This window comes from Euprymna scolopes, chromosome 11 (assembly GCF_053919585.1).
Source record: "Euprymna scolopes isolate OS-2025 chromosome 11, ASM5391958v1, whole genome shotgun sequence".
Lineage (NCBI taxonomy): Eukaryota > Metazoa > Mollusca > Cephalopoda > Sepiida > Sepiolidae > Euprymna > Euprymna scolopes.
The window spans coordinates 119951454-119961896 of record NC_136492.1 but is presented as its reverse complement, the minus strand read 5'-3'; positions in this window follow the sequence as shown (position 1 = coordinate 119961896).

The window sequence follows — 10443 nt, the reverse complement described above, 5'->3', positions numbered from 1 at the left end:
ATTTATATGGCAATTAAGCTAGGATTCGTTAAGATTCGTCATATATATGGTAATTAAGCTAGGATTCGGTAGGATTCGTAATACTTATGGCAATTAAGCTAGAATTCGTTAGGATTCATCGGGCTTATGCATGCATAAGCCTGACGAATCCTAACGTGGATGAAACGCGGAATAGTCTGTGTAGCTTAATTGCGATATATATTTTTATAACTTACTATATATATATATACATGTATACATATATATATATATATATATATATATATATATATATATATATATATATATATATATATATGGGTGCCTTGCTTCGATCACTGATGTCTTAGTTTAAAATCTATCTAAGTTTAATTGTGCTGGTGAGTATATGATAAAACATATGGTCGTGAAAAATTATATTTGTGAATATATACGTTCCCATATGGAGGTATCCCACCAGTAAAAGGAATTAAGCTTTCCTCTTTATTATCGTGATATTAATTTCCTGTAAAAATGATATTTGAATACGTCCAATTATCAATATAAAATGTCAATAGCAAAATGGCTTTATATACGATAAACATCTTCCCCTGACAAGCGAGATTTCGTAGGCGAGTAGTAAACATGCTCGCAGTTTGTTTTTTAGGGTTTTATTTTTGAATATATCTATAATATAAAGCTGAACATCTGTATGTGTGTCTGGTCACAAATGGGCTCCTATATGGTTGACTATTATAGAAAACTGATCACATATAATGATAGAAGAAGTATAGAGACAAATGAATGGGTATGTTTGATCTGGCATAATGATGATTCATTAAAATTGTGGGGTCTGCGTACGCGCCTGGTCCACAAAGTATGGAAATGGAAAAATTAAGAATTAAAAAAAAAACGTTTACAAGTGTTTTTGATATAGATGTACATAATAATACTTTGATAAGTAAGTTTTAACTTATGGTATAATAACTTATGGTATAATAAAATTGTGAGATCTGCGTTCGCGCCTGGCCTCCATAGAATGGAAATAGGCACAAACTTTAATAAAGACTTTTCATATCTATCTGCGTAAGTATACTTTGATAATTATGTTTCAGTTTGAAGAAATATGGTATAATAAAATTATGGGGTTTTTGTTCGCGCCTGACCTCCATAGAATATAAATATGTCACAAAGTTTAACAAGTTTTTTTTTAATATAGATCCACAGAATATTGTGCTTAGTGTTTCAGTGTGGACAGGTATGGTATAATAAATTATGGGGTTTATTTATTTTATTTTTACTTTCATCGTATTTTGCTTTGGTTTTGATACCCCCAAATTTGAAGCTATCTCTTTACAAACCTTCCTTTTCATAACCTATCATACTTTCATAAATCAGAATCCATTTTCCGTAGGCTGTTTTTGAACCCAGTAAACGACGGGTACTTTTGCTAGTGCATATATATATATATATATATATATATATATATATATATATATATGTGTGATTTTTGTATATATTGGTTTTCTAGATGTAAATCCAATGGAACGCGTCTGATAATTAAAGAGCACTCAATGGAGGACAGAGCTTGTATATAGTTTGTTTATTATACAAACATTATTAGTTACATATTTGTCTAATGAGGTGAGTCCTTTGGAAATGAGATTCCACTAAAATATGGATGCACATATGTAACCAATAATTTTTGTATAATAAACAGACTATATATATATATATATATATATATATATATATATATATATATATATATATATATATATTAGTTTCTGAAAAACATGCGCGGCATCCTGTCTAGATTGACGAAAATGGTTCACATAAATTTAATATTAAAACTTCTTTTAACCTCTTTATTTATCGTTTTTGTTTCTCTCTCTCTCTCCCTCTATCTCTCTCTCCATCTATCTGCCTATCTATCCACCTCTAACTATTTATTCCTGACTACCAGTCTGATTTCTAAAACCTTGTTTTGTTTTCACAAACTTATCTGACATACTGACTGACCGTTCTGACCAAAAATGTGCATACAAAAGTTCAAATTTCCTTATGTATTTAACTTCTACTATCTCTATCGATTGCTCTTTTCTCTCATTATCTCTTTTTTCTTTGTCTCCTTCTTCTCTCTCTCTCTCTCTCTCTCTCTCTCTCTCACGCACGTTTTCACTCTTTCTTTGCATTTCTATATTCCTTTTTAACACAAAGAAGGTTGTGTTGATATCTAAAAGAGAGTGAAAAATAATATAAATCAAAGCACATAATCACCCCAGCTAGAAAAAAAATGAACAATATGAAGAGAACCTAAAGAAAATTGTGCATTTTTGCCGTCCCAGCAGAATTTAGCGTGAAAATGAAAAAGCCAAAAATTTTAACAGAAGTTGCCAGCAAACTGAAAGACTATAGAACAGCAATCATGGAATGAAAAATGCTAGTAATCATTAACGCACTTAAAACAGCTGTAAAACATTTGAAGAAATTGGAATCAAAGAGAAGATTGAGACTATTCAATGGACAGCAATAATGAAAAAAAAAGCTGAGAATTTTAAGGGAAATTCTCGAATACGAAAACTAATTCATATAAACTACCAACGCTAACCATCCACGTTGTGATTGCAACAAAAGTAAAACAAAAAACATAAAAGTAACATAACATAAACTCGATGGAACTTAAACTGCAAGAAACTATATAAACTGCCTTCCACCTCACCAAAATCAATGTTATCGGTCTCGGCTAGCACACAAAATAGCCTTAATCTGGTAAGGACGATGGAAAACAGATCGGTCACTAATCATACCTCAATAAGAAGATTTTCGAGAGTATTTAGACTTTGAGGAGGTCTATGGTTACCCCAGATAAGAACAATGGTTGTTGCTATCGAGAACTAAATGATAAGCGGCTTTTGCGATAACACAATGCCATTTGCAATGATTATGGAAAGTGGTTGAAAATACTAAATATCTGGAGAGACTTCAAGCAATCAGACTCAAAAGAGCATCACTGATGATCAGTGAGAAGTAACTCATGATCTGTGTGAGAACTGCTAGAAAGAATACGTATGGCAATCATTTGTGAGTTTATTAGTATTAACAGAAACTGAAGAAATTGTATTTTAATGTCAGGAATTCAAAGGTAAAATAGCTATCATCATCATCATCATCATCATCATCTGCAGTAAAAGAGGAATCCCGAAGGGGGGTGACTAGACTATCACAACACTATACATCATTTACGATTCATGGATTTTATTTTTCTATACTGACTTTTGAATTATGACGATTGGTTTATAATAAAACCAGTCGGCTGTCGTTAGTTTGACAGAACTTACACAAATGCATTCAGTTAATAAACTTTCCTAATACTACCTGTTCAGTAATAGGTACTTTTTTATTACGACGAGAATACTCTATTTCCTATAAACAGGTTCAAGCACCGTTATTAGTTTAACTTGTTATCTATAATATATTACCAGGTGTAACAGGATGCTTCAACCAGTCCAAATATGACGTCATATTACAATCTATTTATGAACATCCAGGGTTATATTTTGTTGTTCTGTCCTGTAGTAGTAGTAGTAGTAGTAGTAGTAGTAGTAGTAGTAGCTATGTTCATGTCACTCTACGAGTGTTCGATTTTCATTTTTTTCTAAAATTTATTATCAATAATAATAATAATAATAATAATAATAATAATAATAATAATAATGTTAGTTAATAAGAAGGACAAGTCCTGCCAAATCGTATATTTTGCCGTTCCAGTAGACCACAGGGTGAATATCAAGGAGATGGAGAAACGGGACAAATACACATTACTGGTCAGAGAGCTGAAAAAGATATGAAAGATGAAGAAAATGAAGATAACACTAATGATAGTAGGAGCACTATGGACAATCCTGAAAAACTTTGAACACATAATCGAACAGATTAAAACGAACAATAGATAACAAGAATAAAAATAGATGAAATATTAAGGAAAATACTTGAGTGTCGATAGTAATACGCATGAGCTACTGGCGCTAATCTTACATATAGAAACCACCACAGAAGTAAAACACAAATGGAATCAGAAAAATGAAACTGTATAATTGTAAGTTACATCCACCCCACACACACACAAAATAAAAGTGTCTGAATCAACTGTCACCACACCAAATAGTCGTGGAGGATTAAGAAGGATGAAAAGTTCTAGGAGAGAAAGCACTAACCAGACCTCCACTGGATGAGTGTGAAGAAGACCCTGAGGACGCTTATTGCCACCCAAATTCTAGTGAAGATCAATGGTCGCTACCAACAAAAAGGTAAGGGTAAGCGGTTGATACGATAATATAAATTCATTTGCAAAGTGCAGAGTGCTGGAAATCTGAGGAAACTTTTTGTCACTCAGACTGCAGGGAACACCATAGGTTGTTCTCAAGGAGAATTTTTTTATGATGGTCTGTGTGAAATGATAATAATATTCCTAACAATTATGAAAGAAAAATGAATTAATTATGAATAATAATTACAATAACAATAATACTAATACAAATGATAAAATGAAAATAAACAATGTCTCTTTGTTAAATTGAATCACGAATTTATTGATGATAAAAAATATAATAACTGTATCAATTTCTTTTATGACAAAAATACCAATATATCTACAACAATGGCCAAACTGATTTAGAATAAATAAAACATGAAAGCAACCAACCGAACGTTATTCGCATTTTATAGAATGGAACATTAAATACGAAAATAAATACAATGGCTTAGTGTTCGTACAAAGAGAAAATAAAAAAATGACCTTAAATGATACTGGAAATAATTGTGGTGCAACAGTGGGGACAACAAACAAACGATAACATTAAATGCATTTGTTTATTGTTTTTATCAATTTGTATCTGAAATATGTTCGTCGATATTATAATTGTGCTTCAATAGAGATAAAAAAATTAATGTTAGAATTATTGAAATTCCGTTACTGAATTTTTTAGATAAGGGTTGATTATTCGTATTATTTGAATTCGTCAGTCAATCGCTCTCATCTTAAGTGTTATTTTTACAGCGTTTCGATCAGGGTAACATTCGACTTTCTTCAGGTGTATTTTGTCAAATTCGTGAATCTTTCTGTCGAATTCGTGAATATTTCTGTCGAGCTTTTGCAAGCATTTTCTTGTCGCACACAAACACACGCGTTCAAATTTCAAGCCACTTTTCTTGTCATACACATACTCGCACACAAACATACACGAGCACGTACCCACACGTACATATATTCACGTTCACATGCATACACTAACATCCATGTGCATACACACACACGCTAACCTACGCACACATACGCGCACACGTACGCACACATTGGTGACGTCACTTCCCTTTAAGTGAAATCCGCACAAGCCCGAAGGACACCGGAAACAACGAAGAAAGCGAGAGACCTAAGCTATTTTTTCGATCCAGCTCCCGGCTTGAGCGGACGACGGACTTACCGCTCCCTTCAGGGCGCGCTCGCACTTCACGTCCCCTGCTACTATGTGTTGGGTCCGAACCAACAGACAGTACGTTTACATCTTACACGCTTTCTCTCTCTACGGCCTGGATTGACCTTCTCACCCGCTCTCTCACTACAACAATAGACTTTCCCTCTCACCAGCTAACAGCGAGAGACGCACGCCAAACTAAACACGTGATGTGCCCTTTCTTTTGTTTGTTTCTTCGCGAAATAAATTCTAGTTCGTTTATTTCAATTTAACGCGTTTTCTTTTCTTTCTCAATTCAATTCGTTTTTCCTATTTTGTGTGACTGAGGGATATGTATAATATACCCTAGTTCGCTACAAGCTCGAGAATCTGTAAGGAATTTCGCACGGAAACATTTTCTTACTCCACGGGGATACCATGCCCTCGTACCGTCAGCAATAACAGAATCCTAAGTAATTGATAATTGTATCTGCAAGGACCTGTAGCGTAATGGATAAAATGCTTGATAAATACAGTTGTAAAGTTACACTCTTCTGGCTGAAGGTTCAATTCTTACTGCGGGTAACACTCAAAATACAATGGCGAATTACTTAGGATTTCATATGGGATGACAGCATACTACCCTCGTGTATTTAATGAAGGGCTCTATTCGAAATTCCGTGCAGATTCCCGAGTTCAATGGAAAGGTTACCAATTCAACAAGATACACCTGAAGAAAGTTGGAGGTTACATTCAAATTAGTGGAATTCGATTCTATATTTTCAAAAGTTTATATCAAAAATACTTCCGTCGATATTAGTAATTGCGGTACTTTGAAAGTATACAAATGTTATTTCCACCTTACGCGTCATAGACAACCCGAAGAATATTTCATATTGAAATGCCTGTAGACATTTTAAATGAGATCTGTGCATTCGGAAGTGAACAAAATTTCAGAAACAATAACTAATAATTCTATATAGAAAAAAAATAGTACTTTTAGCCGACAGCACAAAAATGCACAGACATGTGATTATCTCGCCCTAGTTCTAAATTGGCCGATATCAGTCACGTGATTCAACTTTACTGTGTAAATGAAATACTAGAGATAAACGGACGTACATTTCTTTTACATTTCTCTTTCGCCTAGACTTTTCAACCTAAAAAATGTGACATTCTCCCTCTCGAGACGGATTTATATTTCGTCTATCCTAGCCTAACTTCTAATCTATTCATTATTTATGCACGTGGTAAAAGATTTATGTATGACTTTTCTTACTGAAACTATCGAGCACCCATGTGGGGCGAAACTGATTTACTTTATATACGTTAAACCCATCTGTATATCAGAACCTAGCCCTTAATGCAAGCATAATACGTATTTGTGCTGATTGGATTATTCGGTTTTCATCTTGGATGTTATTTAACGACGTTTTGGTTTATGATACATCATATATATTTCAGCTGTTGTTGAACGTAACTCTTTATTTTATCCACAATGGTAGGTTGTTATAGTCTCGTCAGACATAACACCACAAATGAAAACACTAGTCCAAAGAATCAAAACTATTAATTTCCATCTTAGAAATTCTGAAACATAATATTTATTAACATTTATGATTAATCAAATGTAATGTTATAATTCAACCATAGCTTAGGAAAAACAATTTCACTCACCTCGCTACGATTTCATAGTAAGCTATCGTATATTATTATGAGAATCACTTACCCCGCTATCAGTTCATAGTAAGCTATCGTATACTATTATGAAAATAACTTATCCTATTATGATTTCATAGTTTGCTATCGTATACTATTATGACAATGAGTTCATAGTAAGATATAATATACTATTATGGAAATCACTTACTCAGCTATGAGTTAATAGTAAGCTATCGTATACTATTATGACAATCACTTACCCCGCTAGGAGTTAATAGTAAGCTATCGTATATTTATTATGACAATCACTTACCCCGCTAGGAGTCCGTAGTCAGCAATCGTATACAATTATGAAAATAACTTACCCCACTATGATTTCATAGTTAGCTATCGTATACTATAATGACAATGGCTTACCTCGCTGTGAGTTCATAATTAGCTATCATATACTATTATGACAATCACTTACCCCGCTATGAGTTAATAGTGAGCTATTGTATACTATTATGAAAATCACTTACCCCGCTATGATCTCATAGTTAGCTATCATATACTATTATGACAATCATTTACCCAGCTATGATTTCATAGTTAGCTATTGTATAATATTATGACAATCACTTATCCGGCTATGATTTCATAGTTAGCTAACGTATACTATTATAACAATACCTTACCAGCTAATATTTCATAGTTAGGCATCGTATACTATTATGAGAATCAATTACCCCACTAGGAGTTCATAGTTAGCTATCATATACTATTCTAACAATCACTTACACGGCTATGATTTCATAATTTGCTTTCATATACTATTATGACAATTACTTACACTGCATGATTTCATAGTTAGCTATCGGATGCTATTATGACAATCACTTACCTGCTATGATTTCATAGTTAGCTATCGTATACTATTATTACAATCACTTACCCACTATGATTTCATAATAAGGTATCGTATACTATTATGAGTATCACTTAGCCTGCTATGATCTCATAGTTAGCTATCGTATACTATTGTGACAATCACTTACCCCGCTATGATTTCATAGTTAGGTATCCTATACTATTATGACAATCATTTACCTGGCTATGATTTAATAGTTAGCTTTCATATACTATTATGACAATCACTTACCCTGCTATGGTTTCATAGTTAGCTAGCGTATACTGTTATGCCAATCACTTACCCTGCTATAATTTCATAGTAAGCTATCATATACTATTATGACAATCACTTACACCGTTATAATTTCATAGTTAGCTTACGTATACTATTATGACAATCATTTACCCCGCTATGGGTTCATAGTTATCTATCATATACTATTATGACTATCACTTACCCCACTATAATTTTATAGTTTGCTATCCTATACTGTTATGACAATCACTTACCCCACTATGATTGTATCGGTAGCTATTGTATACTATTATGGCAATCACTTCTCCTGCTATAATTTCATAGTTTGTTTTTGTATGTTATTATGACAATTACTTTCCCAGCTATGTGTGCATAATTAGCTATCGTATCATATTATGACAATCACTTATCCCACTATGATATCATAGTAAGCAGCCGTATACTATAATGACAATCACTTATCTGTCTATGAGTTCATAGTTCGCTATCATATACTATTATGCGAATCACTTACCTGACTATGATTCCATAGTTAGCTATCGTCTGCTCATATGACAATCTCTTACCCGGCTATGATTTCATAGTTAGCTGTCGTATACTATTATTACAATCACTTACTCTGCTATGATTTAATAGTAAGCTATCGTATACTGTTATGACAATCACTTACCCTGCTAGGATTTCATAGTAAGCTCTCGTACACAATTATGAAAATCACTTAGCACGCTGTGATTTCATAGTTAGCTATCATATACTATTATGACAATCACTTACTCCACTATGATTTCATAGTAAGCTATCCTATACTGTTATGACAATCACTTACTCCACTATGATTTCATAGTTAGCTATCATATACTATTATGACAATCACTTACACTGTAAGATTTAATAGTTGGCTATCGTATACTATTATGACAATCACTTACCCCTCTATAATTTCATAGTTAGCTATCATATACTATTATGACAATCACTTACTCCACTATGATTTCATAGTAAGCTATCGTATACTGTTATGACAATCACTTACTCCACTATGATTTCATAGTTAGCTATCATATACTATTATGACAATCACTTACACTGTAAGATTTAATAGTTGGCTATCGTATACTATTATGACAATCACTTACCCCTCTATAATTTCATAGTTAGCTATAATATACTATTATGACAATCACTTACCCTTGTATAATTTCATAGTTAGCTATGGTATACTATTGTGACAATTACTTACCCGTCTAAGATTTCATAGTTAGGGATCGTATACTATTATTACAATCACTTAGCCCGCTATGATCTCATAGTTAGCTATCATATACTATTGTGACAATAACTTACCCCACTATGATTTCAACGTTAGCATACTATTATAACAATGACTTACCCTGCTATGATTTCATAGCTAGCTATTGTATGCTCTTAAACAATCACTTAACCAGCTATGATTTCATAGTTAGCTATCGTATACTATTATGACAATCACTTACCCCACTATGATTGTATCGGTAGCTATTGTATACTATTATAACAATCACTTACTCGGCTATGATTTCTTAGTTTGCTATCGTTTACTATTAGTACAATCACTTACCTTGCTACAAGTTCATTGTTTGCTATCGTTTGTTATTATCGCAATTACTTTTCCTGCTATGAGTTCATAATTAGCTATCGTATCATATTATGACAATCACTTATCCTGCTATGAATTCATAGTTAGCTATTGTATGATATTAAGAACATCACTTACCCTGCTATCAGTTCATAGTTTGCTATTATACTATATTATCACAATCACTTACATCACTATGATTTCATAGTAAGCTAACCTATACTATAATGACAATCACTTATCCCGCTATAAGTTTATAGTAACCTGTTGTATACTATTTTGACAATCACTTACCTTTTTATGAGTCCATTGTTTGCTATCGTCTGTTATTATGACAATCACTTTCCCTGCTATGCTTGATAATTAGCTATTGTATGATATTATGATAATTACTTATCCTGCTATGAGTTCATAGTTTGCTGTTGTATACTATTATGACAATCACTTACCCCGCTATGCGTTCATAAGTAGCTATCGTATACTATTATTACAATGACTCACCCTGGTATGAGTTCATAGTTAGCTATCGTATACTATTATGACAATCTCTCGCCCCACTATGAGTTTATAGTTAACTATCATATGATATTATGACAATCGCTTTTCCT